Raw genomic sequence first — 27,094 nt, 5'->3', positions numbered from 1 at the left:
AAGTTTTAGAAGAAAGAACGTTTGCCAATGGATGAGTCGGAAAATCCAACGCAATTTCAATTTCCCCGCGAGCATATCATCTAATGACGAGGTGCCATTTAATAAATTTAATGCGGAATAACTTCGTTTTTCCTTTGAGCGCGTTTCATTTCCTCTGCTTTTCCAAAGGACTATTCACTGTGTGGAATGGCCAATCGTAATATTTCGTTTTGCATCAACAATATCTTCTTTAAGCGATTAGGCTCCCGTCGAAGACGCAATATTAGCATTTACATTTTTATTTGTCTTTGACTTGCAACCATTTGCAGCCGTTTCACGCATCTTCTGTCCGAAATGGTAAAACTAACTCTTTACGATTGAGGCGACAACCTCTGTTTATGCAGATTTCGACATCTGCAATTGATTAGAGCGAAGGTTCGTAAGTAGGTTCCTTACCTTTTTATGTTCTTTGTTAGTAAGTGTAAAGTGTTAGAATTTAAAATGGAGGTAAAATATTTAATCTCAAAAAGCCTCCGAAACTATGATTCTGACAACATCTCCGACGTTAATTCGGATTCGACGATCATGGCAAAAGTATTATAGTTTAGAAACCCTAAAATGGTTTTCAGAAGTGAAATTAGCTCAAACGAAGCTTGGTTTTGAACTGTTGAGAAATGAGATTAATTGTATCCAAGAATGCACCTTGGTGAACGCTTTATGAATTATCATACAAAAAAATACAGAAATTGATGTTACAAAATCACATTTTCAAGGATGTGAATATAGATAAATTATTAGAATATAGTGTTTTTGTAAGTCAAATTGTGCATAAAATCATGTTATGCTATCAGCTAAATCATCTCAAGTTGCTACTTCGCCCGACTAAAAAAGTCCTCGAGCGCAAAGGGCTAAGAGGAGAAAACTTCTGCCTTTTAGAAGGACTGGAGTTAACTTGAGGATATTTACGATCGTAATTATATATTGTTATCCCACAATGCTGAACTTGTTCTCGATTGATGCTCTCTCGCACAACTACTACTACTACTCTCTCTCTCTCTCTCTCTCTCTCACACAGACACACACACATACTCATCCATTACCCATCGCACGTTCTTCTCATTCGCCCAGCATTTGCGTCCATTTATGAAATCGCTATCGAGAAGAACAAAAACGTGAGGGTTTTTGTAGATTTTTAAGTTGAGCTTTAGCGCTGCAGGAAACACAAAGACGCAGAAAGGCGAAAACCATAATCTGCGCCGGTTGGCGACAACGTAGCCATCCGAGAGAGGAAAGTCTGGGCCGGCAATAAACGGAGCAGAGAAGAATTTCACGATATTCTCTGGAAAGCTGGCTTGGCTATGCGACGCTTCAATTGCATAATTATATTTTAAATTTTCTCACGGCATTCGGTATTATTTCTCTGAGAAATCGTAATAATACATTTATTACCCGTGTCCATAATGTTTTTAATAGCCGAGCGTTTCATTAACCTCTTGCCTTAGGTAATAGCGCGTGCCATAAGCAACAACATGGTCGGTCACGCGTCGAGCCATTTCACGGTTTGGCTGAGCGCTCAAACTTATGCAAATCGCACATGTCTTTTGATATATCAATGCACGTGCAACGTACATCTAATTTTATTTTGCAAAATATTTCGTAAATAATTACTACCAATTGACCAATGAACAAGAAATATTTATTACCTTGAAGTAAATAATAAATCAACAACATCGACGTACCACGTCTTTCACACGTGTTGTTTATGTTTGGCTCGGTCGACGTACCGCGTCTCTCACACGATACTGTAGGTTAAGGGGTAACGCGATTACGTTCGAAGGGTCATTAAACGACGTTTATGATGGTTTGATCGGTCGAGAACCTGGTCGCTCGAAAACCTCAAATTCAGACATCGCTCTGCGTGTGCTTCGGGCGAATAGAAGAACATGAGTGATATTTAAAAAGCATGCCAATCAAATTTTCTTGCTTTCGGTGAAAATCAACCACTAAACACATTTTCTGAATTGAAGTATCTTGCTAGAGTCTAGGTCGAGTAGAACAAGACTAGAAACAATTGTTTGAGTTTTCAAGCAGTACGCATTTCTTATTATTATCTTATTTCTTGTTGGTCAGAAGAGCGCGGGATCGTTCCGACAGTCTTACAGTGTGGACAATCAGAATTTTTTCAAGCGTATTCATTCGTTGCGTATCTGCGTATCGGACGGGTAGTCATTGCATCGTTGCGTTTCAAAATATGATCCAAAGATAGAGAACGAACCGATCGGTCTTTTGCCGGTTTTTCGTCGTTGCATCAAAGGCCTGTCCATGGCTGAAGGCTGTCGCGATGTAATCCAGCCAAGTTAGCCTCAGAAAAGGCCAGCTTCGATATTAAATTTTCTCCAAGTATAGAAATCATGTTCAGGAACAAGTACTACATGTTTGTTATTCAAGATTTCTTGTATGGACTTTCTAAGCAGTCTACAAAGATGTCGATATTCGCAGAAAATCGCACTACTTTCAATTGTCAATAATTCGTGTACAATTGAGAATGCGAAGTTGAAGCTTTGTGAAAATGTAACTTTTGCCTTTCTGAAAAGGTATGTAAAATTCCATCTCCAAATGTTTATTAGCTTTTTGCAAAAAGTTATTTTCGCTCACAAAAGTCTACAAGAGTCATCTATCAGATGCGTTGTATATTTTTAGGTTTATTCTTGCTTTTATTTCTAGGGACAGATTAGACATATACCAGTTTGTGATTTAGCTTTAGAAACCTAGAATTTCTGTTGTATAGAAATAATCCAAGAAGAACACTGTGTGCGGTAAGTTAAACAAATAAGAATAATATTTAAGTAAAATTACGCTCTTTGTTAGTTATATTATAACCACTATAATTTAGTTGTGTTGTATATTTTTCATACTATTTTCTATACGCAGTTATCTTGCCATTATAGTTCCTCTTCCTTCGAAAAATAATCCGCTAGTTCCTCTCTCGTGTCTAGCGATCTAGTTCTTGTTTGTCGTATAATTCTTCCGAAGGGAAACAGTAAACCTATTTCATTATTTGCTGCTCTCCAATTTCCAGGCGTCACAATATCTGCTTCTTCAGAATCAAACGATCCCTATGATATGTACAGTGCGGTTGAATTAGGTCTTCGTCGCAAGAAATTGTGTAACAGAATAACTGTTAGCAAAATACGGGATGCTTCTTCTTTAACAATAGCAGAGGTTTCCTCAGCACGCGGAAGATTGACGAGGCTACGCCGAATGCATTTTCAACTACCCTGCGGGCTCTACGAAGTCTGTAGTTAAAAATTCTTTGTATTGTTCCCTTGGTATGGCAACTAGGATAAACTTTCGTAAGATTTTCGGACATAGTAGAGGCTTCACCTCCAAGAAGAAAAATGGCAGTTTCTTTTCTCTTCCACTTAAACCAGTAACCGAGGTACATTCAAGCAGTTTTCTTGTCTTGGTGTATGCAACTCGATACTTACAAGTACCCCAAAGTTTGGGTAACAGAAATTCTTTCTTGATAGCCCACGTGCACAAACATGAAGTTATAATTAGCATCAACTATAGGAGAAATCACAGTGCCGAAGAGACGTCTGTAGTTTATGTCTCGCTGCCATTTTTTATGGGACACTGTAGAATCACGTGCTTGCCATCAGGATTCCCTAGACAATGTGGAAAGTTATACTCAGTGTCAAAATCTCTAGCTACTTTTAGCCATTCTTCTTGTGCTTTCAGAATCTGCAGCAAAACGTATGCTAAATTTTTATATTTTTAGTTTAATTTCTTGTTTTACGATAAAAGGGCAGTAACAATATCTTTGTTTAAATGAAACAACACCAAATAAGGATATGGAAAGCCGGAAAGCTACAGCACAAAATATGGAAGTAAAATCCCCACTAGAATCAAGAGAAGAAAGACGACAGACGATTAGTGCTTCGATAAAGCTTTCGAGATTTTGACAAACTCCGCATTACTGCAACATTATGCAAGATGAGAATTTTCATTTGGGCAATTTGATAGCTTCACTAATATGTATTTCAACAGCAAATAGAGGCTATTACAGAAATGTTAATTATACGTTTCACTCTAGTCCGGCTTATCATCCACGGAATCTTTCTCCTAAACCTTTCACCTTTCAAAGCTACCGTATTTACGTATCAAACACTCATTTGGCTCGTTCAACAAATACAACCTTCAACAAAGGTGAAATGAACAAATCTTTGAAGATTATAATCAACATTTGCCTTAAATATTTTTTTCAGAATATATGCATGTACATACAGCCTCTATTTGCTAAAAGGGAGATATAAAGAGATATATTAAAGGTATTATCAGATTATAACGCGAAAGATTTCATTTTGCAATTTTTCGTACAATAAAATATATTTACCTGAATATGGTCTTTCAATACTTTCACAATGGCATCACAAACTTCTGGCACAATTTTGCATATTAATCGTTTAGAAGTTTTAGAAAGATACTGAAGGCTAGTGTATGAGCTGCCGGTGGCCAAAAAGGTAACGTTATTGCCGATCTAACTTTTTTGTTGCCAAATTAACCGTAACAAAAATTCAAAATCATTAGAATGTAAAGTATTGTATAATCCATACGTATGCTGAAACGACGAATCAGCCCATAAGCTAAATCCATTGTATAGTTCTCCAACGAGATGATTTCCTTTTTTTGGTCTTTGGAATATGATGCATCAAAATACATTAAGCTGTTACCAACGCAAGAGGTGAACTCATTGTAGTCGCGGGACGAATTGAGACCTTGTTCCTCGCGACGTGTCGTATCATCAATTTCTATACGGAACGTGGATACGCATGCAAATGGTGTTGCAGTACGAGAGATCATTCGCACCGACTTTTACTGTACCGGCTCAAAGTGTAACTTGCTGCAATCGAGTCTCCTTAATCATTTGAGTCCCAGGAGTCATTGGAAAAAACAGGGTCGAAAAATCCTGAACAGCATGATGGCGCTTCTCTTAGCGATTGCGAAGACAACCAAGCGACGCAATAGCGCTCGTCGTATTTGTTACTTTATTATTATTATATATGCGTACTATTAGTTTATAAATACTTCAAGTTTTGTTCAATAAAAATTATTAATAAGATAACACTGAAATACGAAATATCGTCAGTCGTCCGTAGCGTTCAAATGTACTGGGACCTTTCGACACAAAATCTAAGCAGCACGATCGCGCTGCTTAGGATTCAAACGGTTAAAGCGTAAGGACAGTTCGAGAAAGCCAGGATGGGCGTATAGATTTGTAGAAGAAATGCGTGTATACTCGTCCAAGATTTATTACAGACTAATGGCAGAAAAAATAATTAAAGTTAGGATAAGCAATATTTCGAAGAAGGAGAAAATTAAACATCTACAAGATAGTGTCCGATTAACGGTTCGTCGGAAATAACATAATAAAGCGCGCAGAATTTAAGGAAAGGAAGAAAGTATGTTAATTTAAAGTATCCGAAAGATTCCGCGTCGTTGGATTTCTCGTGATTATAAATGATCGTCGTAGCTTAACCTGTTTCTAAAAACCCGACAACTTTATAATCGTATTGCTGCGCCGCGACAAGCGGATACGCATATGAAGGGCGTGTCACGTAAAAATAAAGAGAAATTTTATTATGAAGGAGAAGACTTTATTTTTATTTCGTTTATACAAATATAAGACACTTCCGAACTCTAGCCGTGACCGTACGAGAGTGAGTCCCTACAATCTTTTTACTTTCGGTCATCTGTTCTCTCATTATCCCCCACTACCCTGTAGGCGTACGTGACCGTTGCTACGCTTCTGGAACATTTTATGGTAGGACCGTTAGGCCATAAATGAATCCTTAGGTACTCTGCCAATATACATTGTCGCCAAGGTCACCATGTGTTCCTGTCGTCGGTGCATCGGGTGCGAAGTATGCCGACCGGGACACCATCCTGCCCGAGGTGTGTGTGTGTCCTGGTCTCTGATGTGATTTACGTTACAGGCGCGTCATCAGAGCCGTTTAAGCCGATCGATAATAAGAATCGTTTGTCTTCGAACGAAGAAGACCAAGAATCAATCGTTCCGAAAAGATCGGAGTCAAATTTGAATCGTTAGAGCAATTGTACAATTGAAGATCGCCTCACAACCAGCTAGAAGCAATCGTTTCTTGCTTCTACAGTTTGCTTCATCGGTCGAGCCACGAGTTTCGAATTTAATGTTTCATCTCACGATCCGAAGGCGAAATGTGCGCATCCGCACTCAAGTGCCCGAAATCAGGTCACGGAAATAAGGATGATATAATGACAGTGAAGACTGATGACACAAACAAAACAAACTCGCCGTATTCCCTGGAGACGGATGACCAAAAGTGATCACGAGACGAGATAATATCTCGCCGACATATAAACAAAAGGCACTATTATGGTTTAAATACAGCAACTTTCGATCAGCTTTTATGGCTTTTATCAGCTATTCAATTGGTAGTAACAAAATACCTCGATAGATTATAATTCCCATTTTGCGAATGAAAAGATCTTGTCTGACTTTTGCCTGCCACAAACACTGGGAAAACCAGTTCTTCAATACGTACGAAACTATATATTTTTTTTTTATTAATGTCGTGTACAGGTTCTTTTAAATAAATAATAGAATTTATGTACAAGTTATCTGTACATCTTCTAAAGTACGCCATGACTAAAAGAAGTTTGTACACTACTGCTAGAGATTAAGTCCTCTCAGTTTGTCGGGAAAACGTGGAATACATGTATAAAAACGTTATACTTTTCTTGCCTCGATAATTCAAAGACGTTCGAATGACATTGAGGACGGGGCGTGAAAATTAAAAAATTTTAGTTGACTAAACTGATCGCCGCCGACAATACGAAATCAAGAAACAAGACGGTATGCTGAAAAATTATTTGTCGCAATAGCTATGGCAATATGGCATAAGAAAATTTCAAGTTTTCATAACTTTGTCCGATAGCTAAATAGCTGAGTGCAGTTATCAAGCGCTCTTCAGCAAATATATCTTCTCGCATTACAGTGTCTTCTTTCTGAACGTACGGTTGAATTAAAATGAAAGTAATATTAAATTTTTCTTCATCCATCCGTACATAATTTAAAAATTCTTTTGGTTCGTTTTGCTGCAATTCTTTTAATAATGCCACGTGCGAAATTGTATCTTCCGCGATCAGCCAATTCCTGACCATTTTTTCTTTTTACACGGAATCTCTTCCTCCGCAATGTACATAGCTACCGCAACAGCAATTTTCCTTTCGAAGACAAATTTTTGTAACACCATTTCATTTCGATGTCAGAACGGATACCGAATATGAGTAGCAATCACGAGGCTCATAGTAGGTCTCGTGAGATCCAGCTTGCATTGTATTAGACCTCGTCTCGAGATATATTTCCAGGAAAATCTCACCGTAGAAGGCTCGCTGCGAAATCATCTCATCGACGAGACTACTTGACACGAACAACGCAATTGGTTTTCATTACCACTTGAATTTGCGCAATGTGCATTTCAGGCGAGTGTTTTGCGCCGTAAACATAATCTGCCTTTTAATTACCACTTTAGTGTGATGCACATACGTCACATTTTCTGCGACGTAGTATATTTCTGATTTTTCAGGCTGTCTTTGCGACGTCTATTTATACCGAGCATAATTTCAATTAATAAAAAAAAGTACACGCTGAATTAGGTTTTTTGTATACATACGTATATAAATTTCCGCTTTGTAAAGTTAAATTGACGTAGAGAACTTGCCTCTTATTTCTCTAACTAGCTAGCTTCTTCATTAATCAAAGATAGCGGTTGGATAAATTGTAACAATCTGAAATCATTATGTTATATTGATTTCACGTGAACATTCGACAGTCGACGCAAAAACAACGCATAGTGAGTTTCCATTTTATCTGATAAAGAACTTTTTCGTAATAGAAAAAGAAATAAAGTATTACTAAAATCGACTGGATTGAAATGAATCCAAGTAGGCATAACACTAAGGGTCAATTACTTCGGTGTAGAGCTTTAACAATGTTTAATTTGATGTCGAGTGTGCGTCGTTTTAGATCGTAACGGATGCACGTCGAGCTCGAACGATGATGATACAGAAGTGATACGAACTTACTATGACTATCTGTCTGATGGACTAATGGTGTAACTACCAGCGACTACCGTGAACTGCTGTCGCCTATTGACTATGACGGACTAAGATCAACTATCGACTCACTCCAGCTTTTTCACGTTTCCCTCTTTATAGGGTCCTCGGAAGAGAGAGTTTTCTACAGTATACGACCTTTTGGATATTTGAAATAAATTGCGTAAAACGTTTTGATGTTGTTTCAACAATGAGTAACTTTAAGAAGTGATTAATCCAATATGTCAATAAAATCAACAGAAAAAATATATTATTGACTACAGATAGCACTTGTATATGCATCATTTTGATGCCGCCTATATGCGGCGCTCGAAGCAAAAGGGTTAATCCGCAAAAGATCAAAGTTCCCGATTTATCTGTATTTTGAGTTTCGGTGTGTATGTGATTTAGACGAATAAATTTTTAGAGTTACAAAGGGCTTCCGCCTTGCATAACTTAAGCATTGCTCTCAATTACAGCTTTTATATATTATACTATTTATGTTATTTATACATTATCTGTATTTACGCACTGCCCGTGTCACGGGACGGACACGTGAACCGTCGATCAGCCGACACACGGTCAGCCGTAAGTCGACTAACCAAACTAACCAAACCAATTTGCGAATGAATCCAACTTCAACATGACTCGAACTTTCACCATTAGCTTTGCACAGAGTTGCGTGGTGTCTGTCGATGATTTATCGCAAAATTATTGATTTAAATTGAATTTCATAATTTCGAAGACGGGTAGGCGGTCGGACAGAGTAACGCGTAAGCAGATTTGTTATAATGGATTGACCGATGCTGCGTTGCATTTCACAGCTTTCTTTTATACAATGATAAGTAAAGGGTGGATGATCTAGTAGCGAGGTCGTTGCCGGAATGAAAGCAGTCGGTGTCTTTATACCCGCGTACACGCATTGGTCGCGTTCGCTCTTTATCCACATTTATAGTATTTGTACTAATTACAATATTTACAACGAATACATTTTACTTTTACGCCAATTGTACATTGCGCTCTTGTCATGCCTCTTTTCTCTCCTACTCTATCTGACTCGGATTTACCGTATCTGTCACTGCCTGTTCTACCTGTTCCTACACTAACCTTTGGTCTGTTTGTTTTAAACTTCCGTTTCGATATTTCTTCCTCTCGGTTTCTATTTATTCCTATATCATTCTCGATTCTTCCCGCTATCATCATCCCACCCCTTACTTTCTCCGCCTCTCTTGTTCACCATTTTTAACCTCCCTCCAAGTTCAGCATTTCATCACCTAGCTTTCACTAGTCTCTCTTCTCTTCACCCCATCTTTCCCATATCTGCTCCCACGTTTCTTTTTCTCCTTTCCTCTTTATTCCCGGTACTTTCTTGCTTTCACCCTGTTCCTTAACTTGAAGCTTGACACTCTCTTTCATCTGCTTTCATCCATCACTTTCCAAAGTATTCCGGAATTCCTTTGCCTTTTACCCGTTTATAATATAAACTTGTACAAAAATCGATTAGTATTTATAATAAAAAATTAGGAACAATTTATAATTTTCAATATGGAATTTTTTAAGATATGTTTACACAGTCATGTTCGCTGTTTAAGAATAGAAAACTTGCCCATTGACACAATTCCGTTATCTTTAACGGTAAGGGCTGTTTTCATCCTATAAATGTGGACGATTGCCGGTAAAGTAACAAGTATCGGATATTTTTGGCTGTACGCTCACGCAATTCAATTCAACAATTCAGTCAGCTCAATTCAGCTGCTTGGATTTGCCAACACGGATGTATGGCATTATGTTTGCGAATTTCCAAATCTTACTGTTTAATCTCTTCTCTCGTCGAAGTAAGAAAGAAGCTGAGAATCATGTTTTACTCTCCGAATCTTGCCTGTATACATGTACGTACGTTATACGTTAACATATTAACGATCAATAAACACGAAATCCCCACTTTGGCCTGACCTGCAATTTCGTTTTGTTGCCATATTGTTGGTAGCAGTATGTTTGTGGGCTGTGTAAAATGTTTCAGGGAGTAAATTGCCCAACGCCCGCAGTAAGCTCTTTTATAAAAACGTAAACACATACAGATTGCGGATTTCTAAATAGAAGTTCTTCGTATCGCTCGTTAAGGTGCAGATCTTTAAAACAAGGTATTTCTTGCATTTCCTTTCAACGTGGTTGTTGCGTGGTTGGTTCCTGTTTTTCTGTCATCCTCGAGTCGTCGACCGTAGTTGGGGCAATTTTAATGCTCTCATCGGTGGTACTCCGCGTACTTCTGCAACGACAGACAGCAATTGTCTATTGCATGATCGTCTTTGGACTTCAAGATCAAGTTTCGTCGCCGAGACAATGGGTCCACGGAGGTATATAATCAGCCGCGACTCGCGCAGATAATAATCAGCGACCGAGAGTCGCCGTTTGAAGTAAAATAATTTCAAACCTTCATCTCTCGAATCCTAAATCTTGTATGCGCTCGTAAAGACTTTATTTGGCGCCCAAAGGCGCTTAGTAAATTCGTACTTGTGATACTGTGGGCGCCTTTGGCATTTTTGCGTATCATTAAAAGTAACGGTGATATCTTTTTGTAACATACTTAGTGGGACACCTTTTTATTAGTTTTATTAAGAGTGCTGCCTTAAAGTTTAATATCACGTATACACATATATCAGATTGCTTAGCTTGTAATAAGTTGTCATATTTCATGTGAAATAGTTTCTGCTATTATTTAGTTTTAATAGATTTGAAAATGCCTCTTTTAATATGGCATGTTGGCATTAATAGCATCTGTCTCTACGAGTATTTTGTTGTTACGAAGATTAAGAACGATTTCCCAGTTACGCATAGTATTTTCCAAAAAAATTGCACTGTTGTAGGGTGTATTTTACAGTGGTAATATATAAAATGTGGTATCGAATCGTATGCTTTCTCGATATACAAAATATTTCTTCTTTTTTGATAATTGCTCGTTTGAGGCTACCACAGCGGTAGGTATAATAGTTACTTTTTGGTTGTGTGTGTGTCCGTAGATGAGTTTGCTGATGCACAAAATTATGATTTTATAAATCACATTTTAGCTGGATTCTGTATATCTGCTTGGTTACTGGGTGACATGTATGTGATTTCTTCTATGATGTAGTATGATAGTGTATCTGGTGCCTGTATGAACCTGTTAACCTGTTAACGTGTTAAAAAGTGCATAAGTGCCGATTAACATATTATAACAGCAGTCGTGCATGTTATCAGTTCCAATTTTTAGCAGTTGCCATATTCGTATAGCATAATCTCTGCTGATGGCTTCAAGCTTTTGATTCTCTTCGATCCAGCTGCTGTAATTGTGTTCTATCAGAGTAGACCATATATTAAACCAATACATGTAAGCTTTCTAGTGTTAGTGTCGTAGAACAACTTTCCATTGTTGTTAAATTGCTTGTTTTGAGTCGTTCCAAGGATCGTTTTCGCCTGATCACGAGTGTGTTTAGGCTTTTACCTTAATGTACCCAAAACGTGGCAATGATTTTTCCTCTAAAGCTGATGTTGCGAGTGTATTTTGTATTGCTGTTTTATTAAATCTACAAGTTTCTACAGAGCCAAACTGCGATTACCATTTATGTATTCTGTTGTTCCATCTATTTTCACTCTAAAGTCTTCTATTCTGTTTCATAACCGTTTTTGTCACACGGGTATATTCAGTCCGTGATTCGTTGTTTGATTTATGTATGATTTTCGCTCCGTCCTGCATGGCTGCTGTGTACGCAGAGCAGCAAATTATTGCTTGGATATAGCGATAGTATGTAGCTATGGATGATTTTTGTTTGGCTATAAATAATTTAATTGTGTGAAAAGAGTACCTCTTCTTTGGTTAATATCTGGCTAATAATCCATTCAATTATTGTTATTAATCGTATCTGCTACAGCTAACTCTTGATTTCCTAACTGCGTTATCGCGTCTGTATTATTTGTTTGTGTAAACTGTCCGCATGATGTTCGTGACCGTTTGGTGTGTGAGTCTAAGGGGTCAAACACACGTAGTAATGAACGTACATTAGTGTGTAGTGCATGAATATGTTTGTTGCTGGCTGTGTTAGCTCGTGATATTATTAATTTATATCTCATCCCTATCTTCAATGTCTGTTGTTATCCTAAGTTCATTAATTACTTCGTGTTTGACTTTTCTATATTTCATCTTCGCTAATGAATTTTCTCGTTATGGTTGTTCGTCTTTAATTTGTTATTCTCTGCTCACTAATATGAGAAAGGCGTGGAGATGTGTTATTATGTAATACGATCAAATTATTGTTTCGTCGTTCTCGTTTGTCCATTTCATTCTTTGATTAATTTGGAGTTGAGAGGTAAAAGCATTGCCAGGATGTGTTTGGGGTTAGGTTGTCGTGTGTTGATTGATTTGATAAATGCGGGTTGTAGTTCGTGATGTATTTCTTTGTATATCCTGTCTATTGTCCCTCGTGATAAAAGATGGTCTCTTCGTATGACCCTCCGCTAATCTCTTAAACGTTGTCCGATATTTGTCTTGAGGTGTTAGGTAGCCTAAACTTCGGATGCTTTCATATGTCGCACATAGTGTAGGTACAAGATTTACAGTGCTCGCATTCAGTGTAACGTTTACGAAACTATCGACCACCAACGATGACGACGATGACGTCGGTGACGGTCGGTAAGGTGAACTCATTTAACACTCTTTTCATTGGCAGCTGCTAGCTCAATTCCCTACCATCGGCTGTAATATACATATACATATACATAATACACAAATACAATGTATTGTTCGACGGTATCTCGCCTGTGGAACTCTACGTCGCCGATGAAGCGCATGCTGGAAGCCTAGCACCGGCTAGTCCCAGCTGTGTCCCGGCTATCGTCGTACAACGACCGAAGATCATACACTTTTATTATTATTGCTTTGTCATAAACTGCTATAAACTTTAATCGATGCGGATAACTATACTCTATTCAACGAGAAAGGTCAGTAGAGGTAAACAGGACGATCACATGTTAGACGTCCAACAGATGCAAGCAACGTGAGTTATTGACTGACGGATGTTGAGTCGAGGGGCAGATTTACCTGGCTCATTGCTAAAGCTCCCTTCGACCTCTCGGGCTTATGACACGGACGATAACACTGTCAAACGTATCACGAAACACGGAGATAAATCTGCGTTGTTTCCATCATTTGAAAAAGGATTGTCTTTAAACAAGGTATATTCGCTCATTTATGAAATACAATATCAAACACGATATCATTTATTGTATTACTTGTTTTACGTACCTATATAACTAGTTAACACGACAATTTTATTCAATTCTATTCATTTCAGAGAATAAAGAATTTCAAGAATTCTATCCGGGAAATAGTGCAACATTTAAAAGTCTGCGGACTCTTCTCGTTGAACAGAGTATAGCATTGACCTTTAAGCGAAGCTCTGTTAATGAATAACATTTTACTTACAGTAGCGCAATCCATAACCCGAGCTATCCATCAAGGTATATACGCGTATTCGATTGATTTTCAAATGCATTTTTCTTGTAAACGAAGCTTTTAACGTAATTCTGCTATTGATTTTCATCTCATTTTCAGCTATAGTATATCCTTCATCTTGCTACTACCACGGATTACAATCCACCCTATATATATATATGTAGGATTAAGTTCCCAAATGGTGCCACCTTTATTTTGATCAGTAATACGACCTTTTTATTTCAACACTCCGAGGACATTTGCGTAGGCGCGTGCGCGTTTTGCCAGCTTTCAAGACGAGAAGAAATCTTCCCACTCATTATGCTCCTGTCTTCTTCTCCTTTCCGGCACGCAATCTGAGTGTGGCGTTAGTCACACACAGGCTGAGGTACACTTGAATATCTCGATCGTTATTGGTGACAGAAAAAAATAAATTTTTATGGTGTCGTGTAGCACATAATTTCATGTAAACATTTCTTTAGGTAAACCCGTACAGGTCATGTGAAAATCCACTTAATGATATGATAACGATACGAAATGATATGTTTTTATGTACCATTTAGTGGAGAATAATTTAATTTACGCGAGCGACCGAATACTTTATTTCATGCAATGGCGATTTGTTAATGTACCAGTACACTGCTGCTTCAAATGTTCAAAATGGAGAGCTTGAGCGTCGATGCATGATCTAAAGCGTTATGAGAGCAATATCACGGCATGTCGAATTCGGTTCGGATTAATAGAGGATTTTTATTTATGGGGAAAATTAAAGCAGCAAGTGTACAATGAGATACCGATAACCAGAGAAGAGATGAAAGAGCGTATAACGAGAGCTTGCTTCGCGATTAATCGGAACAAAATTCGACATGATATCACTCTCGCAACGCTTTAGATTCTCTCTTTTTCTTTTTTATCATCAATGACATTCGAGACATTCAAGTATCCTGTTTTGGGTGTCTCACCCTGTATTTAAGGAATCGCACGAAACAGAGACAACGTGTAGCTCTGAGGCAGGAGAAGATAGAAAAGTTTCAATGAACGAAATTAAATCGTTCAGAATGATAAATAAGTTACTGTATGTTTTAAATGTAATTATAAATTTTTTTATGTATATCAACCTTTTTATTTTCTACGAAAAAGTACTACGGCACTTGGGTTGAAAATGAATTAATCTGGAAAATATTTTAATTTTGCATAACTTGCCGCATAAAAAACAAGGAAACACGTGACGCAGTATTTTTGTTTATGTCGTCCTTGTTTTCCATACAATAGGATATATAATATTGAAGTTGAAACGTTTTTTAAAAATCATTTTCAGACGCAAGTAACGTAATATAATCTTCTCCTGTGTCGGAGATATACTTGACGTAGAACATCCTGTATATTGTATAGTCGAGAATCCAGATTCAAGCGTTGTTAATCGGAACTTTTTAGATATTCATATTCAAATTCCTCGTAATTATTAATTTTTCCGCATATTGAAAGGCATACTTGGATGATTCTTCTCCAATTGTAGATTATGGTTTGTTGTTTCATCTTCAAAGTGAATAGTTTCCGAAGATAAACAAAATGCAAATGGTTTAATTATATAATTGAATAGCATTTATCTGTTGTAAGTTAAGAAAGAGATAAAACGCTATGGGGGAAAAAATAAAAAATCTTGATTTCAGAGGTAACAAAAATTCCTCTAGGAGAGTTCAGTCTTTCATTTACCGTCTCACGTACAGTGACGTGGATTGACGGGATTTAGGGAGAAAAAAACTGGCATTACGAGACCAGTTCGCGTCTTGGATCTAACTTCTATCTCCTAGTTGGATTTCCCACTTAAGCTAAAATCAATAGCGTGCGTCGATCTGATAAGAACACCAACAAAGATGCTTTCTCCTTCGTTAGCAGTAGAGCTTTTTACGTGTACAATAATACATCTATTTCAATTAGCAATTTAACTAAAGTTTTATTTCAATTCGACGAAAAAATTAATTATGTAACCTAACTCGAATACTTGGAATACCTCACTTGTTTCGAAGGAACAAATATTATAATAAGCAGACAATTTTTCTTAAAATGACGTGTTTCAAAATTCCAAAGTCATCGATTTTCGATGGCACCAAACATTTTTATCATCATAGTATAACAGTTAAAGTGAAACTGAATCTGGCACACTATAATACTCGTGACTTTCACGTAACATCGAGTATGAAATATTCGGAAATGCTTGGAATACGCGAACAATAAAATAACTACAATAGAGAGATTTACGAAGAGAAATTAATTTTAAAAAGCGTTCAAAAAATTTAATACATTTTTTCAATGATTCCTTGGCCATCCTTATAAATTGTTGACTAATATTAATACATACAGTTCTTTCCTATTTTCCGCTACCATGGAAATATCTGCATGGATCGTTACTTTAATTAAATCCCACACAGAAGAGATTAGAGGCGCAGAATTATCGAACGTACAGAGATACCGAGTATCTGCATCACGATCGATTCAACGTTACGAAAACTTTTGATCCATTACGTGACAGACTATCGATGCATTGTGCACCGGATATTCGTCGTTCGAATCCACATTCGCTATTTTTGAAGTTGGACAACTTCTTTTAGTAGCTTTGGAAATTGATCGGTTTCTGCATATTTTCGAACGTGCAAGAACTTGCAACGTTTAGAACATAAACATCCGATAATGTTGTCACCACCGTCATTTATACTTCATGATTGACTGGTTTAAACGATTTCGGGTTTCCAGTAAAATAACGCACGTTGCGCATTTAGTTGCCCATAGTTGTCAAAAGTAAATTCATCGGTAAATAGAGTGTCTAATAAATGAAAATACTTTCATAGAAAATAAAACAAATTTGTATTTCTTTCTACTTACTGTAGTGTCTCTTGATAAAAAGTAACAGGATTCTAAATGTTATTACTTTATTGATGTTTCACGAACCCTCTCATGTAACTCATCCCGTAAATTTTCTATGAGATTCGATTCAGGAAAAATTGATAAAACGTGAGTATAAAATTTCTAGACACCCGATTGTTTACATTATTTAGATCTTAAATTCGGTATCTTAGTACAACGTAAATATATTTTATATTCGCATTTTACGCACACTTTTTAGCAAGTTTTCACCAACTCGAATACTCAAAATGTTCCCGTGCAGAATTACAGAGCTCCATGTTTCAAAGTTAGTTGTGATCGTTTAGATTTTAATATTTGGTTTGTTCTCCACCACACTTATACTTCTTCTGTGCGAATTACAAATGCAATATTTACTGCCATTAGAAAAAATTTCTGTTAGTCAACCTCTTTCTCCTCTTTATCTCGTTTACTTTCTTCACAGTTCTTTACAGTCTTCCTCCGATTTTTTTTTTTTAGTCATCATTATTTCTATACGCTTCTCAGTATTTCATTTGTTAATTTTCATTCTACCATACCATACAAAATTAGTTCCGATTTTTTTCATCAGATAGTAGCACTTTTGTTTAAATAAACAAATTAATATAATAATTTCGTATGACATATTTCGGAACCATATCGTTCATTCCGTTGTTTTCGCTGTTTTGGCACGTTAAGCGTATACATTGATACTCCGGATGTTGAACATTATTTTCTAGAGCTGATATTTTATTTTCCAGGTAAGGAGACGATCTTTTTCTATTATGTATACTGTATCTAGTCTATTAAGTGTAATTAGCAGCCTCATATACATTGCAATTCAGAAAACATTTCGACATGTTCGTCGTTAAGTAGTGATCAATCAGCTGTCGATCAGTGCAGACAGTAAATTTTTTTATCTGCAGGTTTAATCTCTTGGCAACTGAAATTAAATTAGAAGATGTCTTTCTACCTTCTCCCGCGATAAAATGTCTGAAATTCCAACGTAGAGAAAAATACAGCTTTGAAGCTACTTCTCGAAAATAAAATGACCCGAAGACAAGCCGCTGAGGCTTTCAATATTTCAAAAACGACGAATGCGAAGACAGGTACACGTCGAATGCACAGATCAAGAAAATATTAATTATTTTACCTGTGATATACGTAAAAATCAAATTCGGATAAGACTGTGTATTCTAACATGTTTTTTTAATATTGTTAATCATTTATCTTGCAAACGATTAATTCTCATTGTTGACTTTGACGAAATTAATCCCCCTCCTTTTATTGCGCTCCATTTGCACTATCAACTCATTTTGTTGATTTTAATTTTTACCGACTCTAGCCTAAGACAAAACGAAGAACTTGCAGCGATCGATACTGTTTCTCTGCTGATTACATTATTTACAACCATCGTCATAATCGTTATTATTCACAACCAAGGAAAAACCGCCAGACCAGCTCGCGTAAATGCAAACTCCAAACCGACTTTGCTTGTATTAGCATTATGTGTTAAACGAAAGATAAAGACTGAGATAAATTAATCCAAATCTCAAAAGTCTTTTCACTTTCACGAACGATGTACAAAATTAATTTTAAAGTATTAAAATTAATGCGGATTGTCTTTCTGGAAAATTCAAAATTCGTAACTGCTCTCTTTGGTTTTTATGTCTACAGGGTCATCCACCTAAAGGTGGATTTATTCGTTCAAACTGACAACAGTTGTGTCATGATTCCGTCTAGACAGACATGGAATGTGCATGTAGCTCGGAACCCACACGCGCCAGACTAAATGAGAATAGCAACAGTGCAACATACATGTAGAGTACTACAATCACGTGCGGACGGGGGTACAGTTATATACTGTGGCGTGAGAAAGTTTCAGAACTTCCCTTTACGTTACCACAAATAAAGAAATAAAGAACATTTAGATACGTAAAAGATTCTTTCGTGTACAATTCTGTTAATTATTGTTAAGATAAAAATGTCAAATATACCACAGGGTATATAGTTCCCTTATGGGTAGCAAGTTTTTGTGAAATTTTTTTGCTAGACGCTCGAACGCTCGGCAAACGTTCGGCTTTTGCGTTGAAAACTTGCCATGCTCCCGCTCACTTCCCCCTAGCATCGTTGAGACTAGTCGTGTCGAGTGTTTTTCTATCGAACGAAACACGATAATTGTAAAGTATTAAAGGTATCTCATCGTAAAAGGAGTTTTCGGAAACAGTTGACACCATACTAGCTCACAATCAATTTTCTTTGGCTTTTGATGCAGGTTAATTCTCTACTAAAGAGTAGGAGTATAAAGCAAATCATTCTTATTTCTATTCTAAATACCAAGTTATGACATATACGAATATTAATCGTCATAGTTTTGTTTATTTTCACAATGGGCGCGTGCAGCGAAAAAAAATTACAGAAAGAGAAGGGAATGTCAAACTCTATCGCTCTTGCTCTGTTTATACTTTCGTACGTTGCTCTACGACCCTCAGGGCACACTTCCTCGTCCGCACTCTGCTCCTCGCTTCTGCTGTTCATTCGTCCCGCTCTCACTCCGCGACCGCCAGACCTTGTTTTCTTTAACCTACTATGTATATGCTAACACCATCTCGTTCGGTGGTATGAAAGCAGCAACTCGCTCGAGATTCAAATGCCACATAATATTCGTCCTTTGGTAATTCCTCGTCGAAGAAAAGCCAACGCACCATGATCTATCACAGATATGTTATCTTTGAAACATCATATATATATATATATATGTACCGTATATATTATACTTATCGTAACACGAAACCAAATTGCAAAAAGTTTCCGTCACCACTGTATGTGGATGGTAGGCGAGAACACGGAGCGATTGTCGCCGGGGAAGCTTAAATATAACTCATAAGAACTCATGAGAACTAGGAAAATTTACCGAATGTCCAGCTAAACAAATTGTAAAGTACGAATTAAATAATAATAAAAAAAAAAAACTCATAAGAGGCACAAGTTGCTGTTCTTTATACAATGAAGAGAAGCGTCTTCCTCGCGAAGCTTCGGTGAAAAATAAACGCAGCAGCTTCTGTACACTTTTTCCTGTAAGCTACATTTCGCTACATGATGAAGTTTAATGTGCTCAATTAAATTGTTACTTACGAATTGCAATGCAATTATTTGCATTTTTACAAACGCTGCGATCCTTCCTCCATCTCGTTTGGGATTATTTGTTCTTAACGTATTCGACATTTTCTTTTACAATTTTGCAACTTAAAATTTATCAACGATGATTTTCTACAAATGATTTGACTTTGAATCGCTTTGCTGCGAATGCGTCGAATACGAGGACGAGAGACAAAGAGATATAGCGAGACATTTAACAGAATTCATACTTGGACAGATTAATTTTAGAAAATTGAAATCAATTTAAATACAACCATGTTTGGTGTCATTATCATTGTAACAGTAAACTAAGAAGTTCAGAAACTTTATTTTTTTGCTCAGACGATTACTGCGCTGCATTAAGTTTTCCTTCGCTTCCAATATGTATAATACCCTAATCGTATACAGGGTGGTCCTCTCAACTTGCACACTCTGAATAACTTTTAAGGTATGCGTAGTAGAAAAAATGTTTTTATACAAAAGTTGCATAGTTTTGAGCGGCACTTTATATGGAACATGCACTTTTCTTATACGTGAAGGCGTTTTGGTGACTTCAAGGTCAACTTTATTTTTTTATGCGGGGTCATATTTTTTAATGCATTGATCGAAGCATCCCAGGATTCTTTATAAAAAAAAAGAGCATTAACCTATTCATGAAAGACAACGTAAACACAAGAATACCGCTTCTTTCATACGTTAAATTTGACAAATTGACGTTGAAATATCTGCTAAACTAATAGTCTTTCGACATAAATAGGTCAATCTGTTTTTGTAAAAAATGTGCAGTTGGATCGACTTTGTCCAAAACGCGTTCATCTGCTGAAATTCTAATCGTGCCAAATTATGTCCCCTTCGAAATCATTCAACCTGTGCCTGAAATATCGTTTAATGTATCGAACGCAAGCGAGATATTTTAGGTGATAACGTTATATAGAAGACCCTGTCCTATGTACAACATATGTACAATGTATAAGATGTAAAAAATATATTTTAATACAAATATACTTTTCTGCGCCTTGGAATTAGTGGAGAAGGTTTATAAAAAAGGGTTGGTGCACAAATGACCTAGACTTAAAAATTCAAGATCAGCTTTGTTTATTGCAACGTATTCTATTCGTCAGAGGGGGAAAAAGTCGGTATGTATAATTTTGTAATAATTTGAAATTACGATGTTAGATGCTTTATTCTATTCAGGGCGGACTACTTTACGCTTTAATATCTCATTATTTACATTCTATATGACTTTAAAATGTAAACGTGCAAATAACGCGGTGGTAACAGCTAGTGGAATTTTAACAGCTTTTTTCAAGAGAACCATTGGGTCGCAACCCATGGCTCCATCGGCAAGTTTGATTCTCGTAACGAGTAAAATATGGCGCAAACAAAAAAGTTTCACCTTCGAATTTTAAGAGCAACCGAGCATGTGGAATCTCGCTGCGATCACCGTGACACCTACTTTCCCAACACCCTGTACATGCACACAACCACGGTTTGGCTTTGGTTTCAGGGATGAGTTTGGCCTCGAAATAAGCAAACTCGCTATCCCCTCCTCGTTATTTGAAATCGCTGGCAAAGTGAGAGATTCGAAAACGAATGGAGTCCATGAAAGCGATAAGCCATAAATCTTTATGGTCGAACGAGCAGCGACGACGTTTAGTAGAAGAAGAATAGAATATGTATAATGCTTTCTCACTCCAGCGATGTTACTATATATATGACGACGTGTTACTATATATACATATATATATATTTATACAGGGTGTTCATTCGAGGACTTCACGATCAGTTGCATATCTCGAAAAGTACGTTATACGTCACTCGTTTCTTATTTTTCAGCTGTTTTCCAAGTCATTTGAAGATCAGCTTTGCTGTTTTTAGATGGAAAGTGTTTTCTTTAGAGATTCTTATTCCGCTGGAAGAAAGAAGAAACTTTCATAGGAAACATTTTTTTAGTAAACCTTACCTTGAAAAGATATTTATTCGATTAAAAGTTTATTTCAGTTTTTGTTATTTCCAAAGTAGCGGAAGGAAAATTATGCAACACAAAGTAAGTTCTTTTCATTTTTCTGGTCATTATTAACGATAAGGTAATAACAAAGACAAGGTGCTTTTTTATGACACTGATTTATTTTAAAGACAGTGGAATTTGAAAATTCATCATAATACTTGTTTAGAACAAGATGGGAAACATTTGGAGAACATTTTACTATGTTTCGATTTTGAGTAACGATCACTCTGATTCAAGTCATAATAAAACATACAGTGATATCCAAATAAGGATTGTCGATTGAAGCTAGATAAACGAAGATTGAGTCTATAAATTAATGTTTGAGTAAATTTACTTTCCATGTTCCTCTACTTTTGTTTGACAGAAAATAGTCTTTTTAAGTTACAATTATCGAAGGAAGGCTTTCTTTCGTCTATAGCATGCTGCTGCGCAAAATGTTTATTATCGCTTCTCCCATTATCAACACTGCTTGATTATTATATGCGTATGTCTTTATAATTTCTCTGAGTATGTTTAAATCACTCTTCTTTTTCGCTATCATACTTAATTGCGATTTATCCGCTTCTGCTGCTTCGTCTTCGTCTTCTTCTGCTTCTCTTTCCTCTTCGTCTATCTCGTCTTCTTGCTCATCATCTGTAATATTTTCATCTTCGTTAACTATTCTTACAGGATCTTCGTCATAAACGCCATATACATCAACATCCTCTTCATCGTCATATTCGTTGGAAACATCTGTGATTTCTTCTTCAGGTCCCTCTGTTATACCTGATTTTGCTCTACGAACCCGCACTACGTCGATTTTATATCGGCTCTTAAAGTCGGCTAACCATTCCTTGCTTTCAACAAACGAAGTTCCTTCCTGTTCACCAAACAGTTCGACCGCTTTCTCTTGTATTAATGGATCGGTTAATTGATTCCCCATTGCATATTGATCCTGGATCCACGTATACAAACGGTCTTCCATTTCTTCGTTCGAACATCTTCTTCGATTTTTATGTTTTGACGGATGGCCTCCTCGCTTTCCAAAACCTGTTGAGCGTTCGTTCTCGTGACGAATATTATGTATGATATCTCGCGAAACTCCATACTGGCGAGCTAAATATTTCACTGACATCCCTTTATTCAACTCCTCGCTAATTGCTTTCTTGTGTTGCACCGAGAGGAAAGTTCTTCGGATTTTCCGACTTTCTGCCATGATTAAAGAAACCACAATACTTCGTAACTTGAACTTTCCGCGCCGTTTTAACTGTCTCGTACCGCTCGATCAGTAGTTGTCAAAAGACTAACCAACTTCAGAATTGTAGGAATTCTGTGCTCCGATTCAGGTAAAAACATTTGTTTTTCCGAAAAAATATTCGTATGACCTCGTCAAAGAACATATCGCTATTTTTACGACAAACACAAACGGCACCTACTCATCAGCTAATTATTTCATGTAAATGTATACTACCTGACTGCGATAAACATGGAATTTTTCTTTAAATTTGATAGTCTTAATTATCCGTATCTTTATTGTTTTATATTTGCATTGACATCGGCAGTTCAGGGAACGTTTTAAACATTTTTATCTAAATATTCCGTGTATTATTTGTAACTTGATAACAATATACTGGCAATAATGATATAACTCAGAATTTGAAGTTTTTGAGTTATTGATATAGAAAAAGTGGATCTTGTTTGTGCTTTTTGCTGGTAAAGCCTCACAAGTGAGTTTTTAAAAATAAGTATATGAGGGCAATTGTACCGTTGTCTTTTGTTTACGTTTGATACAATACAAAACATTCAAACTCGTGATTTAAACACTAAAATCGTGATTCTTCAGTTATGTCATTGTTGTGGCAAACGAGCGACGCACTCGTACTAAAGCAATTATAAAAAAATAAGAGCGACTGTAGCACAGAATTGGTAAAGTGCAGCGCGTTTCATCCATCGCTTAGATACCAGGACAACAGGTCCTGTGTCTTGTTCTATCCTTTTCCGAACACTAACGCTAGTCGTCCGACCACTTTATGATTCGCCGCTATCTCCAGCTTCTCGTTCTTTCTGCATATTCTCTCTTGTCCCGTTCGAGAACAAAGCCAAGCCAAACGGCGTACCTGTATCGACTGTACCTGATTCGTAGTCCGCGATACACCGGTTTCGAGCGCACTGCTTATTTCGAAGTGAAAACTGTACATGTATAGTGGCTCACGAAAGCATTCGACTGCCTTTCAGAGCAGACTAATTTTTCTAAAGCCGGGCCAAGCGACTTGAGTCTTTTTCTCGATCAAAGTAAGGAAGGATTAATTACCCAGACGAAGGGAACAATGCAATCGATAGCAATTGGAGAGAAAAAAAATTAAGATCACTCTTTACGATTCTTTTGTCTGAGTTTGTGACGAGAATTTGAACAACACGTTTTAAGCTGTTATGTCAGCCATGTGCTGAAAATGTTATCCTGGCTAGAAGTAAAACCAGTCAAAACAGTCAAAAATAACGAAAATCGCGATTTTCTACATTTGCCCTATGACTGCAATAAATCTACACCTTTATCCGTCTTTCGATACCTGTTGCTTGCTTCTACATCAATCTATTTCGACTCTATAAAATGTGTTGTTTAAACTTTTATCACAGGCCCAGATAAAAACGTTGTAAAAAGTGACCTCTTCCTTCTTGCTCATCATCTAGTCAACTAATCCTTTTAGCTTATCAAGAAAGTTCAAGTCGTTTGGTTCAGCTATAAAAAAGTTCTTTTGTTTTGAGGAGCGTTCGCATAGCATCGTGAGCCGCTGTATCTACGTAAACGTATTTTCAATAATATGTGTCATATCATTTTTTCAGGATTTTTCGTATCACAAAATTATAGTCTTTGGGAATCTGTTTCGGTAAATACATTCTAATTATTGATTTTATTTATTTCGTATTATAAACCAGCGATAAAAACTAAAATATAAAGCTTGCGGTAGAGTAACTTTCTTATGGCAAAATATGAACAAGAACGTTGCCAATTTCGAACTGATCAAGAGTAAATAAAATAATCGGCGGAAGATAAACGTAGCTTGCTTGGGAGAAAAATAAATTTGGCTAATAAATTAAGCCAATTCTTAGTTAAACACGTCCAAACATTATTTTCTTATTTTTTCGAGTCAACTCTGTATATAATCGATATTTTAACGAAAGTAAAAATAAATCGCGATAATACAAAAATAAATGATAAACTGAATTATTAAATATAACTTTAATCTATAGTTTAACGTAATCTCCATCCTAACACACAGCCTAACCTGATCTATCGTAATTCAATTCAAATCTGGATGGAAGCAAAGTTCTGTAAGAATGATAGAATATAATCTAGCGTGTGAATTATTTTAGATAGGAACACCGTGGCAAGTAGAGTGAAAAGCGCGCATAGACTATGAATAGTTGCAAGTGTGAGGAGAATACGTAAATTGAAAGATTATATAAGATATCCGCGTAAAAAGCACAAAATTGTAGTAAAATAACACATTGCGTAAACCTTTTTATTGTAGATTCTTAAATTAGTCTAGTTGGTGTCGAGTTATATTTAACGTGTATCTAGCAATTATCTGTTCTTTGTTTTCGCAACCACATGTGTTTGATTTAATTTCACACGATAAAGAGTATCTCCTTATAAACAGTGTACTCACCACAGCTTTTCTAGTATTACTTTGATCAAGAATTATTCAACTTTTCAACATTATCTGACCAATCACAAATATCGCGAAATTAATGTTTATAAGAACAGAGTGTTGTAACAAAGTGTCTGTTGGAAAGGTTGTACCGAGGTTGTACAACCTTATAGACAAGCCCCTTCGTTCAGGAACGTAGCCTCTGGAAAAAATTTATGTTTACAGAAAGAATTTTATTGGCGATGGGTGAGTTTGCCGCGCGTGATACAATTTCCTTTGCCCGTACTTTGTCTTTTCTCGGTGTCGAACCAAACTTTGCTTTCTAGTGTTGGAATTTACGGAATTTTACCAGTTATCGCAAAGTTTCCGTGATGTGAAAATCGTGATAAGTATAATTTCTTCTCATACAAGCACAAATATCTTTTTTTCGCAAACTTTATACTTAGTTCTGGTGACGGAATCTTATAAGAAACTTGTCAAATCTCTCCCCTGGCTCTTGTTTCATTAATTTGCACAGGTATCTCTCGCATATCTGACTTTATTTAGGAGAATAGTACTAGTCTCCCACTGCAATTTTGTACATGTCGACATCTGTATCTGCATCTGTATCTGTATATCGGTGTTAGGAGTCTTATGGTAAATTTTCTGGAACGACAAGTCTATATGTTGAAAAGTTGTTCTTTCTCGTTCTGGCTTATCCATATTCGCCGTGAGAAGATAATTTCTAAATACTTTTTTCCACTTTTCCTACCGCAAGGAAAATTCGAACCACCTTCACACTCGAAGGTAACCAGTTACAAAGGATATTGCTTCAGCTTAGGTACCATTTTGCATTAACCAAATTATCTACATATAGTGAGTTATGTTTCTAGTCGTAGGTACCGTAAGCTTATTATTTCACCTGTATGAGATTATATGTCGTTTATTTAATACAAACCTTGACGATTTTGTCAATTTATTATTTAGTTAAATTCTTGTACCATTTACATACATTTGTAAATTTATCTCTTCCATATCGGTCAATGGGGTTTGCTTGATGTAATTTCTGTTTCGACGTATCTGGCTATAATTTAAATTTAATAAAATATTACATAAATATATATATATATATATATCATTTAAAAATATAAATAAATTATCTAAATTAGCAAACGAGTGAATGTACTTGATATAGGTGTAAGATATCAAATAAGTACTTGAAGAGTGATTTTGTCACAAATGTCACAATGTCACATTTTCTCACAATTGTCTTAATGGTAACTATTTGTGTGTAATATTTAATGAGTACATATATATAATTCCTAGATTAATCTAGCTACAACCAATGTTATTTTTGGATAATTATGTAAATAAACAACCTATTGTTTATTGTTATTATGTCGTGCCTTTTAACTCTAGAAAACAAATTTTCTCTCACTTATATGCATACAACGATAATATACGAAACTACAACCTCCAAATTTTTCTTCCTTTACCCCCATTTGTTTTTTTTTTCTGTGATAGCAAATCACGATTATGGCAGCAGTGGCAAAGCATTGCATCTTTTTCTTAATCAGTAAACTGCGCATACACGTCAATGCAAAACTTTATTTCAGTGCGGTTGGCGTGCATATTCGTCGTGTAAAACAGAGAAATACTGTTTAATATAAAAATTTAAAATTTCTAGTAAAAAGTAATATAAGCGACATTTAGTGGTATGTTCTCTTTATACATCCAGTAAATACATACATTATTTGTATTTCATAAAAACAAGAGTTTGAGAAAAAAGAAAGGAAGTTTGATTATTTGATTATTTTCTTTGCTATACCGGTTATGCTTTTTATAAATTGAATTGATTATTTCCCCAAATGCACCGGCTATTTC

General features: G+C 36.3%; 1 protein-coding gene and 1 long non-coding RNA gene across 4 annotated transcripts in view; one reads left to right on the top strand and one right to left on the bottom strand.

The window, feature by feature from the left end:
• LOC100650996 (lachesin) overlaps positions 1-27,094 on the bottom strand; it is a 527,432-nt gene that overhangs the window by 69,103 nt on the left and 431,235 nt on the right. The window lies entirely within an intron of this gene.
• LOC125386745 lies at positions 12,906-14,350 on the top strand. The gene is made up of 3 exons (XR_007227150.1): positions 12,906-13,320; positions 13,440-13,605; positions 13,700-14,350. It is a non-coding gene; the product is annotated as an uncharacterized LOC125386745 (long non-coding RNA).

Source organism: Bombus terrestris, chromosome 17 (genome assembly GCF_910591885.1).
Source record: "Bombus terrestris chromosome 17, iyBomTerr1.2, whole genome shotgun sequence".
Classification (NCBI taxonomy): Eukaryota; Metazoa; Arthropoda; class Insecta; order Hymenoptera; family Apidae; genus Bombus; species Bombus terrestris.
The sequence above is the reverse complement of the archived record's forward strand: the minus strand, read 5'-3'. Positions and strand labels throughout refer to the sequence as shown.